The following is a 13,056-nucleotide window of genomic DNA, read 5'->3' as shown; positions in this document are numbered from 1 at the left end:
CAGACTAAGTATTCTTTCACTATTCCCTTATGCAGTGCTAGTTTGAGCTCCTTAAGATGTGTAGGAGGATCTTCTGGAATCTGAACTAATTTAATTAATTTCTCTAAGGAACTGTAGGACACCAATAGACAGATCAGACTGATGATTGGTTGTTTCCCTTTCAGATGGCCTATTATAGATGTGAAGGAGAAGGATGAATTTTGACATAAGAAAGAAATACAAGTGAAGTACTTCAAGATTTACCAGTGAAAGAATTGGCTTGAAATACGCCTAGTGCTATAATTTAGTCCTTGGGTAATCTGTGAAATAACTTCAGTAGAAATTGTTACAAATGTAATTTCATATGTTAGAGTATGAAGCAAATACAGAGGTCTGTTTCCCATATTAAGTCACTGGAGCATTTTACCAAAGCCCTCAAGTGTTCTGTGCTACCATCTTACTCATTCCTGGTTTTGAGCACAGGGACCCTTTGGGATTAGTACTGTGTAGTTCTAACTTCGGGTTTCCTCTGGAGATGGTTTGCTTGGGAAACAGCATGATCGGGTTTAGGAGATAGTAACTGAGACAAGCACAAAGGAAGTTTACAGATAGACATTTATATATACAGGTATAACTGCAGTTCCCTCTCTGAACCCTGTGGGCTGCTCCTGCCTGAGGAAAAAAAATGTAATTACAGCCCTTAGATGTAAAGAAGACAACTCTACTTTCCTACCCACACCCCACCCCCCCAAAAAAGAGGCTATTTATAGCCAATGCTGAGAAATGTGGTAGACAGAATATTTCCAAATACAGTATTATAGTCTGTCCAGGGTATGCAGTGGTTCATAGGTCATGCATACAAATATGAAGTAATTACCTTGGTAGAAAAGAGATCAGAAACCCATTTGGAACCACTGTATTAGGGTCCAGAGAAAGTGTGAAGCTCCACTTGGAGTGGGGCAGGAAAAGAATTTTGTTTAAGTAACAGAGATTAGTACATTAAACTTGGATTTTAAAATGGATTTTTGTAAATATCCTTAGATCTTTTCAATCATGCTTAAGAAAAATCTTGGGATTGGATGTAGCCATTTGTATATACTTAGAATTCCTTTATGTATATTGATATATTGCTTGCTTAATCTTATGAAATTTTAGAAGCAGAAAATCTTGTAGAAAATAGAATTATTGCAGGTTTTCCTATGGATACATAGTTTTGTACTCCAGGTTTTTATCATGACTGTTCAGTGATGTAGAACAGCTCACTCATATCTTGGTGGTAACATGAGTGCACTGAGATCACCATAACTATTGCTATGCTCATATGTATGTATTTTTAAAAGGAGAAAAGAGCAGAAGAAGTTGAACTGTTTCCTACATACTGCTGTCATGACCTCATCTGAAGAAACTTTAAGTAAGTTGATCAGATAATTGCTTTTCTAAAGTTATAAGCGTGTAAGAACATTTTTGTTGCTTATTTTCCATGGGTAATGAGAAAGGTTCAGGAAACTATCAAAACTAGATAATTTAAAGCTTGCAGAATGCAGAATTTAGGAAAGTGAATATGAAACTGAAAAGCAGATGAAGGTGTAGGGTTCCACCTGAATACAAACCTTTGTGTAGGTGCTTTGTAATAGACTTTGAAGGTGTGATTGTGCACTTTTAAAATATGTGATATACATGAACGTTTCGCAGTGTATTATTTCTCATTTTCTTTCCTGTAGGTTTAAATTACTTAGTTTAACATGTATACAACCCCCCTCCCCAACAAAAACACAAATACACACACTCCAGTTTCTAAGGGATTTCTTGGTCAAAAAATAAGTTTAAAAGTTTGCTTTTTAACTAATAATATTACCTAGCCAGGATTGTCACATGAATGTTGGTCAGTTATCTCTAAAGATCACAAACTTAAGCATCCTATGTATAATTAACACTGAAAAATTATATATAAAATATATATACTTTTTCAATGTTATTTTTTAAAGCTTCAGGGTCTTGAGAAGGAGTATACACATTCCTACCATGTGTATGTAAGTAACTTGAATGCATTCTGTGACTTACTACTTGTGGCTGCAGTTCAGTGTAGAAAGAGTGAAGTTAACTAAAAGCCAATGGAAGTACTTTACTCATGACAGCACAGAAGTCTCTGAAGATTGGTTTTCTCTGCTTCCTAAGAATTAGAAAACATTGTTTCTTGCAATGACAAATAATACATATTAATGAAAGCATAGCGAAATAATTTCCTGCCTTTGCAGTATATCCTCAATGCATATATGGGTATAATAGAATATAATCAACTTTAAGATTCTCTGAATTTTTCAAGAATGTTACTTTAATGGATTATATGTATGAGAAAATGCTTCTATATGAACTTCTAGGAAGACGTCAGTGAAAACAGCAGTTCCTTTTATGTGATGATCATCCTGGAAGAGACATGTTTTCTGTATATGCCTGGAAGGACACAGGGTTGAGTTCATGAGGAATGCTTGATGGAAAGTACAAAATGGAATCTGAGAAAAAAGAAAACAGAGGATACTGCTGTTCTAGAAGGATGTTGTTTTTCAGTTAAATTAGCTGTGCCATATGTGCAGTACAAACATTTTCATCTTTTTCTTGAAAAAAGTGTTAATAATTGTATGGAATGTCGAGTCATGTTTTTAAATTACATTTTCACAAGCATTCAATCAGAAGTAGTCTCTGTAGAGAACGGAGAGGTGTTTTTCAGCAAAGGCCATTTCTGTCACAGATTACAACTTAATTTTGTTTGATATTTAGGAAAAGATTCTTGCAAGAATTATTACTTTTAGTATTAAATATCTTCTTTCAATGTATCTGAGAGTATCTAAATATCTGTCTAGCTGTATCAGTATGTTGCTTAAGATCTAGATCAAAAAATCATGCAGAATGTAATCACTACAATATTCTGAGAAAATGCCTCTAAAAGAAATACTAAATTTTAGTTCATTTAGTCGAAGCCAAATCAAAGTAATTTTTAAATTTTTGCTTATTTTTACTGTCTGACACACTTGACCAGATATTTCTTCTGAGCTGTACAATCAAAATAATAGGTTTGTTCATTTTCCTCCCTGTGTGCTGGGTTTATGTGTGTGTGGCAGGGTTTTTGGTAGCGGGGGAGGGGACTACAGTGGTGTCCCCTTGTGAGAAGCTTCTCGAAGCTCCCCCAGCTCCAGGTTGGACCCATGTCTGTGCCAGGGCCAAGCCAATTAGTGATGGTGGCTGTGCCTCTGCGACAACATATTTTAAGAAGGGGAGCCTGGAAGGAGGAGTTGCAAGGAAAACACCTAGGCGAATACCAAGGTCAGTGGAAGAAAGAAAGAAGGTGAGGGGAGGTATGCCAGTGTGGAGACCCTTTGCAGCCTGTGGTGAGAGAGCGGGGGGCTGCCTCCCTGCCACCCATGGAGGTCACCGGTGGAACAGATGCCGCCCGTGGAGAATGCTAGCATGTTGGAGTTTGGCACTGGGAGGACTGCAGCCCTCAGGAGGGACCCATGCTGGAGCATCTTGGGAAGAAAGCATCCCATGGGAAGGACTCACGCCAGAGAAAGTTGACGGAGGAGTGTCCCATGAGAGGGACAGCATGCTGGAGCAGGGGAAGAATGTGAGGAGTCTGCTCCCCCACAGAGGAAGGGAGCAGTGGACTGCCAGTAACCCCCATTCTCTGCCCCCTGTACTGCTGGGGAGGAGGTAGAGAAACTGGGAGCAAAACTGAGCCTAGGAAGAAGAGGAGGAGTGGGGAGAAAGGTGTTTTTAAGATGCGGTAATCCTTCTCACTGTCCTACCCTATCTGTAAAGTGGTAGTGGTGTTAGTGTTTGAATTAAGTTGATGTTCTTTTTTGCTTCCCCTAATGTATTTTGTCCATAACTGTAATGGGTGACTCATCCCTCTGTTCTTATCTCTGTTGCCAAGCCTTTTGCTTTATTTTCTCCTTCCCGTTCCTGAGGGGAAAGAGGGGAGTGAGAGGCTACATGGTCCTCAGTTGCCCTTGCTGTCTCCACCTTGTAAAGAACTGACGATGTCATCTCATGATCAGCTCAGGGCAATATGATCGCAACATTTCTCTGGATAGTCTGGGCCTCTCCCTTGCCCCGGCAGTGTGTTCTCACCATTTTCCCTCTGCCTAATTTGCTATCATATAGCCTTGTGGCAACACAGATCAGCTTACAGATTCTGCTGGAAACTTGCTGGTTTTGCCTTGTGTTGTGGAGTTAGTCTGTCGATCTGACTTGCCTTGCAGCTGCAAATGCTGATGCAATGGAAATGAAAGTGAGGGGGACATTTCTTGTGAAAGTAGAGAGCCTAGGCCAGAAGGAACAGTGAGGTCAGATGGGCTTATGGTAACTCTGAAACTGCACCCTGAATCATGGACATGCTGGCTGAGTTGTTTAGCAAGGATGTCCTGACGACCCAGTTGTATTATTTTCTCACATCTACCTCTTACCTGTCAGTTGTCTGCTGGGTTGGTCTCTTCTTTCACTGCCTCTCTACTTTTTAGTCTGTATCTTACCAAATGCTCCAGGCAAGATTCTTATGCCTTGTGAAGGAGTGCCAAAGCCACAAGTGATAACTCCTAACAAAATGGATACATTGCGTACACCTTTCTCCCACCCCTTCCTTCTTCCTGGGCTTAACTTCACTCCTGGTTTCTCTACCTTCTCCCCCTGAGCAGCACAGGGGGACAGGAATGGGGTCTGCGGTCAGTTCATCACCTGTTGTCTGCTGCTCCTTCCTCCTCAGCAGGATGACTCCTCACAACTCTTCCCAGCTCCAGTGTGGGGTCCCTCCCACGGGAGACACTCCTCCACGAACTTCTTCAATGTGAATCCTTATCACGGGCTGCAGTTCTTCACAAACTGCTCCAGCGTGAGTCCTTCCCATGGGACACAGTCCATCAGGCACAGACTGGGGATCATGAATCCTGCCAGAAAACCTGCTCCAGCGTGGGCTCCTCTTTCCACAGGTGCTGCCAGGAGCCTGCTCCAGTGTGGGTTTCCCACAGGGTCACAGCCTCCTTCGGGCACATCCACCTGCTCTGGCGTGGGGTCCTCCCCAGGCTGGAGGTGTCTCTCTGCTGCACCATTAACCTCCACGGGCTGCAGGGGAACCTCTGCTCCAGCCCTTGGAGCACCTCCTGCCCCTCCTGCTTCACTGGCCTTGGGGTCTTCAGGGCTGTTTCACTCACATATTCTCACTCCTCTCTCCATGTGAGGTTGGCATTGCCTGGTTTGTTTGGGTTTTTTCCTCCTCTTCATAAATATGTTACCACAAAGGCACTACCACCATCGCTGATGGGCTCAGCCTTGGCCAGTGGTGGGTCCGTCTTGGAGCCGGCTGACATTGGCTCTATCAGACATGGGGGAAGCTTCTAGCAGCTTCTCACAGCAGCCACCGCTGTAGCTCTGCTGCTGCCAAAACCTTGCCATGCAAACCAAATACATACTGCCACATTAGGAGAAAAAGTCTGAACAAAGAAAATGTGGGACTCAGAGTGGGGTGGGTGGATTAATGACAACAGACACATAGAAGACTGAGGTACATAGTGCCACCTTTGTCTTAGTCTTCACCAGCAAGGTCTCCCAGTCCTTTGTGATTAGTAAAAGAGTTGAAGGAGTGGAAGAACTACCAGCAGAGAGGGTTGAGTTAGGAGTTACTTGAGAGAACTCAACATGGACAAGTCCATGGGACCCTACAGGTGGCATTCCAGGGTGCTGTGAGAATTGGCTGATGCCCTTGCAAGGCTGTTGTATCTCATTTTTCATGGAGTTTGGAGGAGGTCCCCAGTCACTGGAGAAAAGCAAAAGTTGCACCCATCTTCAAGAAAGTTCAGGAGAGTCCAGAATTTTTCCAGTTCTGGCAAATATTTAATCCTTATAGTTCTGATAAAAAGGATAAAAGCAGATGTTGAAGATGGATACTCCAGTTGTCTCTGGCATTCTATAAACATAAATACTTATGCCAACTCTGAGGTCAGATTCTTTAGGTGAATTAAAGAAATGCAGGAGGATGTACATAGAAGAAATCTTAAAGTTCCATCAGTTCTCCCTCCTTCTGCAGAGTTTCCAAATATGTAAAGTTATAAAGGCTCAGTAGTGCATTTGCTAGAGACCTGAGTTGGCCAGGTGACATCCTGTGCTGTTTTGTTATGGAGAACAAGGAAGCTGGTAATGGCCAGATGAAGAGTTTGGAGGAAATCAGCTCTGCAGTTGAAGTGATGTCTCAGCATGTCAGTAACAAACATATTGGTACTATGGCCTCACAGATGGGACAGAAGGTTTTGCACAAAGACCATATGTGCACTAAAGAGATAATGTAATGACCTCTCTGCTGCAGCTTTGGCTTAAGGGGTTACTGCTCTCAGCTGCCTGACTCCCTTCATCTGTGCTCTGTTCCCTCACTTCTTTTTGTTGAACCATTCACCTGTGTGATTTCTAAAGCAGAAACTAGTCTGTAAAAAAGTCTTGATTTAAATATTTTTGAACCAGAATAATTTGTGCCTGGGTTATGGTTAAATGAAGCATCCCACTGTGGTGCAGATGGGGTGTTAACACCCAGAAGGGGCAGAAGAGGTCAGATAGGGCTGAATGATAGGTGGTAATTACATATTTCTTAGCAAAGGAGCATGCACACCCCCATGTGTAGCCTATGTGGACCAAAATAATCCTGTCTGAATGAGTCCTTCACCACATGTCACCTCAGGTTCCTTCCAAGACACTGCCACTGAGCAGTCTAGGACTTGTATCAGATAAGCTACAGGCCTCCCTGTTAAACAAAATGCTTTCTACATCACTGTGAGGCGAATCAATGTGTATTAGAATGTTAAATGCTATTCCCTAAAGTTCAAATATTTGCCTGCATAAATTTATTGCTTCTGTGGAGAGGAAACCCAACATTAGAACTGTGAAATAGTGTTTTCATCTTGTTTTCAGGTGCTGTTCTCCTCTGTACCCATCTTACTGTCCATTATTACTCTTCCCCTGCTTCTAAAACAGCATCTTTGTTTCAAAGTCAGCATTAAAAATAATTGACAATATGGAATTTTACCTTTTACTAAAAAAAATGATGTGGCTAACTGCAGGTTGGAGTTGACACAAATAAACCCTTGAACAAGCTAAATGTTCCTGGTATGCATGTGAGATAAATGTGTTGAGCACAAATTATTATATGCGTGCAAATATAATGTGGCTTTTACTGGTATCGCTTGTTCTGGTGATAGGGGATTGGTTTGTTTCAGCTTTACCTTGTGTCTGACTTCCTGAGGAACTCAGAGCTAAAACAATTTTCAGAACTGGAAACCAAACAGACTTTACCAACTTTTGATTGTGCTAATCTCTGTGGTGTTAGCTGTACCTGTAGGAGTGTGGAGTGTTAGCAAAGATTTGTGTGAAAATCCACACTCATGCATTTCAAGCTTTGGTGTACTTTTTAATCTATAGAAGAGGAATTCTGGCTTCTCTTTGAATTGTAATATACAGATTTTTATAATTAATTGTTTAACTCTAATTCAGTGTGTATTCAATTGCATTTAGAATGATCCTATACTCTGACATTGCTTGTTTGTGCATTACTGTATCATGTCATTCACTTTTTAATCTCATTGTAAGATTCTTTTAATTTGCTCTGGGTTCAGCAACACATTTCTTGGGTAGACAGTACCTCTGCTGTAGCTGTGAAGAAACTTGGCTGGGGGATTGAGTCCATCAACCTGCTCACATGAACACCGGCTGTGTGACTTTGAGCCGGGAAGCCTGGCAGGGAGTAGGGAAGACTGCAAACCTTGCTAGACCTATTGCTTTGGTCTTATGCTGATGAAAGGATTATAAAGCATGGTTAGGTTCCCTAGATGGTGGTGTGCCACGAGCTGCGGGGCTCGTGTGTTTGGGCACAGCCCGTGCCCAGGCAGTGCAGCCTCCCACAGGGTGCAGGGTGCGTGATGCAGCCAGCAATCTGCCTGGCTTCTGCACTTCTTCCACCCCACCAGGGCCCTGGCTGGCTCAGTGCCTCTTGACTTAGTTCACTATTCCCTTTAGCACTTTTAAGAAGAGCTGTAATATCTACCGAGATAAAAATAAAACGAGAGATGGGTGGGGAATGATAACAGTGTTGTGGTTTTGTGCACATGACAACTAGACCGCCACAAAGGTCTTGATTTTATGTTACACCAAGGGCAGTTTTATCTGTATTGCTCGCTGCTCCCTTGAACATTTTTGGTTTTGGTGAATTTATCCATTAGAGGGAGCTACAGAGCAATTTATTAGTAGATGAGCTTTAATGCATAACTTTTCAACATGTTAAATACCCATATGAAATAATAATACGTCAAGGATAGGTTCAGAAATGGCTCTGGGCTTTTCTCTTTATTATGGTGGATGAGTTTTGGCCCTCCCAAGACTTGATTTCCTTGCCACTGTATCCAGAGTCCTCTGTTTTAAAGCACTTTTTTATTTTCTTTGACACCCTTCCCTGCTGTGCAGTTATCCTATTCCCATAGCACGTGCATTATTTACAAGGATGCTTAAAATATTTATGCAATCTCCAAAAAATAATCACACTTTTGTTCCATAGGTCACTACTTCTCTTATCTTGATAAGAAAAAACATTAAGGGAATTGCAGAGGAAGCCTGCCCTTCTCGTGGTGGTATTGAAGAGCTGGGCTGTACTTGAAACCACCCAGTGCCAGCCTGCTGTGCAGGGGACCTGTGCTAGGGACAAGCTCTGTAAGTGCAAAGAAGGTTTAAGTGCAGTCCACAGCTGCTGGTACACACAGCAGAGATGCAGCCTCTGGGTTTAAAATCTCAGACCTGTTGACCACCAGAAGCTGAGAGGGTAAAGCAGACCCACGAGCACTCCCCACAAGTCCTGTTCATAGGGTGTCTGCAGCTGGCCCCGCTGCGCTTGCAAAAGACCCCAGCACAGGTTCTCACCCAAAGGTCACACAGGAGAGGGTGGCAGGTGATCTATGGTCACACAGAAATGCACCAGAGGGAGCGAGATGGAAAAGATGTGTGTGAGAAGCCAAATTTAGACCCAGGTTAAATTTCTCTGAGTCTGAGCAGAGAGGGGGCAACTCCAAACAGGAAATCTGAAAATAAAAATCCAGGAGTTGTTGGCGCTGCCATAGGAAATCTGCCTGCAAGGCAGAGGTACTGCCGGCCTGACTTACCCTGATTTAGGTTATTTCCACTTTCAGCAGTGACAGCACTTTCTCAGCTTTTGATGGGCAGCAAGACAGTGACTGTGCTCTGAGACACTGCCTTCAGATGCAGCCCGCTCATCTGCAATCAGATTTCCCCTTGAAATCCTCAGGAATTTCACCTGAGGCATGTCTGTCATGAGGCCATGCGCTACTTGATTTACTGAGGCAAAAGCTGTTTTCAGATATAAAATATAAACAAGGCCTGAAACTTCTGTCCTTCATTATTTTATGTTGACTCGCTGTGGTCTGGGCCAGCTCCAATACTTTTTCTGACTGCACTCATTACTCCAGGCAGTGATGAAACTGGGTAAGCCAAATGACCAACTTAGCCTTGACATGGTTATAATGTCATTGAAAGTAGGGGGAAACATAAAAGTATTGCCCCGGCCATGGGAATCTAAAACCTTCCTGCTTCATCTACAGTAAAAAACAATCAGAAATCCTTATTTTCCTCACTTTCAGACTTCTCTAGTGCACATCCACACTAAGGTATTGCACAAAACATCAGGAGACAGAGGCCAGAAGACTTGCATAATTCAATCTTTCAAACTTGTCAGTGAGAAAGCCTTTGAAATGTAACTTCCTACTAAAGAAACCCAAGTAAAGCTGTAGGGACATTTTACTTTTATTAAAAACAGTCACCAAAGATGGCCACATCACTTGGAAGCAAATGCTACTTTTGAGTAATAATCTCCTGCTGCAAGATAAACTGACAAAGTAAGTGTGATAAATGATGTTAGGCGGGACCACTGGCATAGCCTTTATTGTGTTTTTGAAGCAGCGAGGAGGGATTCAAATACCTATGCATTTACAACAGAACTGGAATAATTTATCTACTCTGGTTTATGTTGGCACGTTTATGTCCAAATAGCTGAAGATTTTGCTGGAAAATAACACAGAAAATTAAACCACTGCCACTGGCTTGCACAGCATAGTTTACATTGTTTTGCAGCAGCTCCAGGATGCATTCTTTACACTTAATGTAAACAAACAGATACGATCCCAGCACAGGGGAGGGCTCCCGGGGTTGGAGGGCAGCTGGGTGGGTGCTTGCAGCCACAACTGCCTGGCCAGGCTGCTGCCCGGGCCTCCCGGCAGAGAGAAACCTGGCGCTGGAGCTTTTGATGGCTGTTGGCCTGGGCTGTATCCTATCCAGATTTCTTAAAACTGCCAATTTCGTCGTTTGGATATAAACTGGTTGCTGATTAGATGCAAGTGGGTTTGTTTAATTTTTTTTTTTTTAAAAAAAAGGCCAGCTAATTGAGTTAAAACTATGTGGTTTATGGGAGAAAATGCCAAAGTTAATTACAGTTACCATCTGTTTCACCAAAACACTTGTTTGCTTTGAATACCTCTATTGTCAGGACTGGTTTTAATATCTTTCTCAGATTTATTCCAGTGAGGAGGTATTTTAAAATTAAATTATGTTGTTCCCCATAATCTCTAGCAGACAACAGAGTGGTGGTGTCTGCAGTGACCTTATGGTGCTATTTCTTTTAAAGGAAATATTGCTGTATCTTTAATCACTGCAAGTTTAGGTCTGTGCACAGGAAGCTTGCATGATTTTTTTTCCGGGGATTTATTCAAGGACCAATTTGTGTGTGTCTTTCTGCAGGAGGCAAATTGCGAACATGAATGGCATTCTCTTCCCCAGTATCTCTTTTCCACTACCTGATATAAGTCCTGGAATATTAATTCACCTCATCCCGTGGTACTTACGCACACATACGCATGTGTGTGCACACACCTTGCTCTGAAGAGCTATGTCACAATGTACGAGTTAGCTACCTTGAGAGTCTCGCCATACACTTTTATGACAGAGCCTGGAGGAACTGAAGGACTGGCCATCGCATGAGCTGTTACCCCATGAGCTTGGTGGCAGCATGGCGCTATTTATCACAGGCTCCTGCTGGGCTGCCTCCATATGCTGGGGGATGCTACCACAAATACCAGTTCTTGTCTAGTTACCAGGAGGTATTTGAAACTGATGTTATGTATTGCTATCAGTAAATAGAAGAGGTCAGACTAGTGCTCGGGTGATAGAAGCAAGGTGGCTGTGAAGCTGGTATCAGGAAAACAAAAACCAACAACTTCTTTTAACAGTCCATCTGTCTTATTATATTCACTTTCTCCTAAACATTCATTTGGCTGGCAAACGAGAAGGTATCGCTGACTGAACATGTGTAATTTCCAAGGGTTAAAGGAACATATGAATTCATGTGGACTGAATCCTATGAATTAAAGGAAAATTCGACGGAGATTTAATCTGCTTCTGGAAGGAAAAATTCTTCACTCTGCCTGCTTTGAAGAGAAACAAAACCATCCTTTATTATTCTTAGTGAGAAGACTCTACTGCTGCCACTCAATATAGTGAAATGACAACTCCTTGAAAATATTGCTGCTCTTACTTCTTGGATAAATACTAACCTAATGGGAGTGATAAAGAATTAGACAATAAGATTATAAAGAGAGATTGTTCCTGAATCAGTCCATTAGGATTAACCAGGCTTTGTTCCATGGCAACTTAGCTAAGAATAATCTTGACTGCATGAGTGCTGTTCCAGTTTCTTGGGTGGAGCATGGAGTAAAATTGCTGGTCTCCAAATGCAATTGTTAATGTGTTTGGCGGTTCTTAAATGTCACTGTGGCTGTACTTCAGCGATTCAGTTAGAGTTGTTTTTGCTGTCATATGTGATGCATAAGGAGTTCAAAACCCTGCAGGCAAGCTTAGTTCATAAGGTCCTTGCATTTTCAGATTATTTTTGGTGGGACATGATTTCTGACATTAACAGCTGAGGTTAACAGTATTGTCTCTGTCACTGGTGGCATACCAGGCGTGAATGGAGTGTGTAAGAGATGTAGGCTGGGCAATCAGGCTGTCACACTGGTGGGTCCTGATGATAAACTGGTTCTTAGGAATGTGGATCTCTGGTGGAGGAGAACTTAGAAGCACCTTCCCTGTTCATTTGTGCTGCAGTACATGCATACCCAGGTCCCTTTCTGGGTGCAGCTGAGCTGGGCCCAAGGAAAGGCAGTATTTCCAGTGAGCAGTTTGCTTACACTGATTCTGTCAAAGAATAATCTTTAGAATCTTTTAAGAATCATAAATCTTGCATTTCTTTATATTACTCATTTTTATTATTCTACTGTACACTCCCCCTACCTCACATTGTAATATGTTTTTATTTTAAATGCATCTGCCTGTCTAATCTGTGCTTGGAAACTATAGTACTTTCTTAATTCACCAATCTAAGTTAGCATGAATCATTTCACATATTTGATTATGGTGGCATAGTCATTTAAACAATGATGATGAGCATGAATTTAACCACTTCACTGCTGGCAAGACCAAGCTTGCGCAGGGTTCAGGTAATATTTATTTTTGTATGCAAAACCACTGCAAAATACTCTGTTAGAAAAAAAACCCCATACTTCTGGCTTATGGTTTAATGTGTATTTTCATTCACTTATTTCTCCTAAAACCAGCTGAGGCCCTAGAAGAAGGTACGTGCAGGGACACCACCGCTCTTCACAGCTGCCCCTTTTAAGGGTCTCACTGGGTTAGATTTGTGCCTTTGAGGCACTTTCCTGCCTCTCCTCCCCACACTCTTTACCAGGGCTGTTAATCCAACTGGCCCAGCTCTGTTGGCACCCAGCAGCCTCTCTCTTTGGGGAGTCTGGCTGATGCTGAGAGCAGGTGACACCTCGTTTGGCTTCAGCTGTCTGGTCTGAGCCTGTTGTCCAGGTTCCTTCATCAGTTGGTGGGGAGTGGCAGGTACCACCAGGGGATGGCTGGGGTGTGTTTGGGGCAGACCTTGGGATGGGGGACTGCCTCCTCCCTAGAACTCTGCCCTCCCTCCTCCAG

This window comes from Athene noctua, chromosome 1 (genome assembly GCF_965140245.1).
Source record: "Athene noctua chromosome 1, bAthNoc1.hap1.1, whole genome shotgun sequence".
NCBI lineage: Eukaryota > Metazoa > Chordata > Aves > Strigiformes > Strigidae > Athene > Athene noctua.
Note: the sequence above shows the minus strand (reverse complement) of the source record.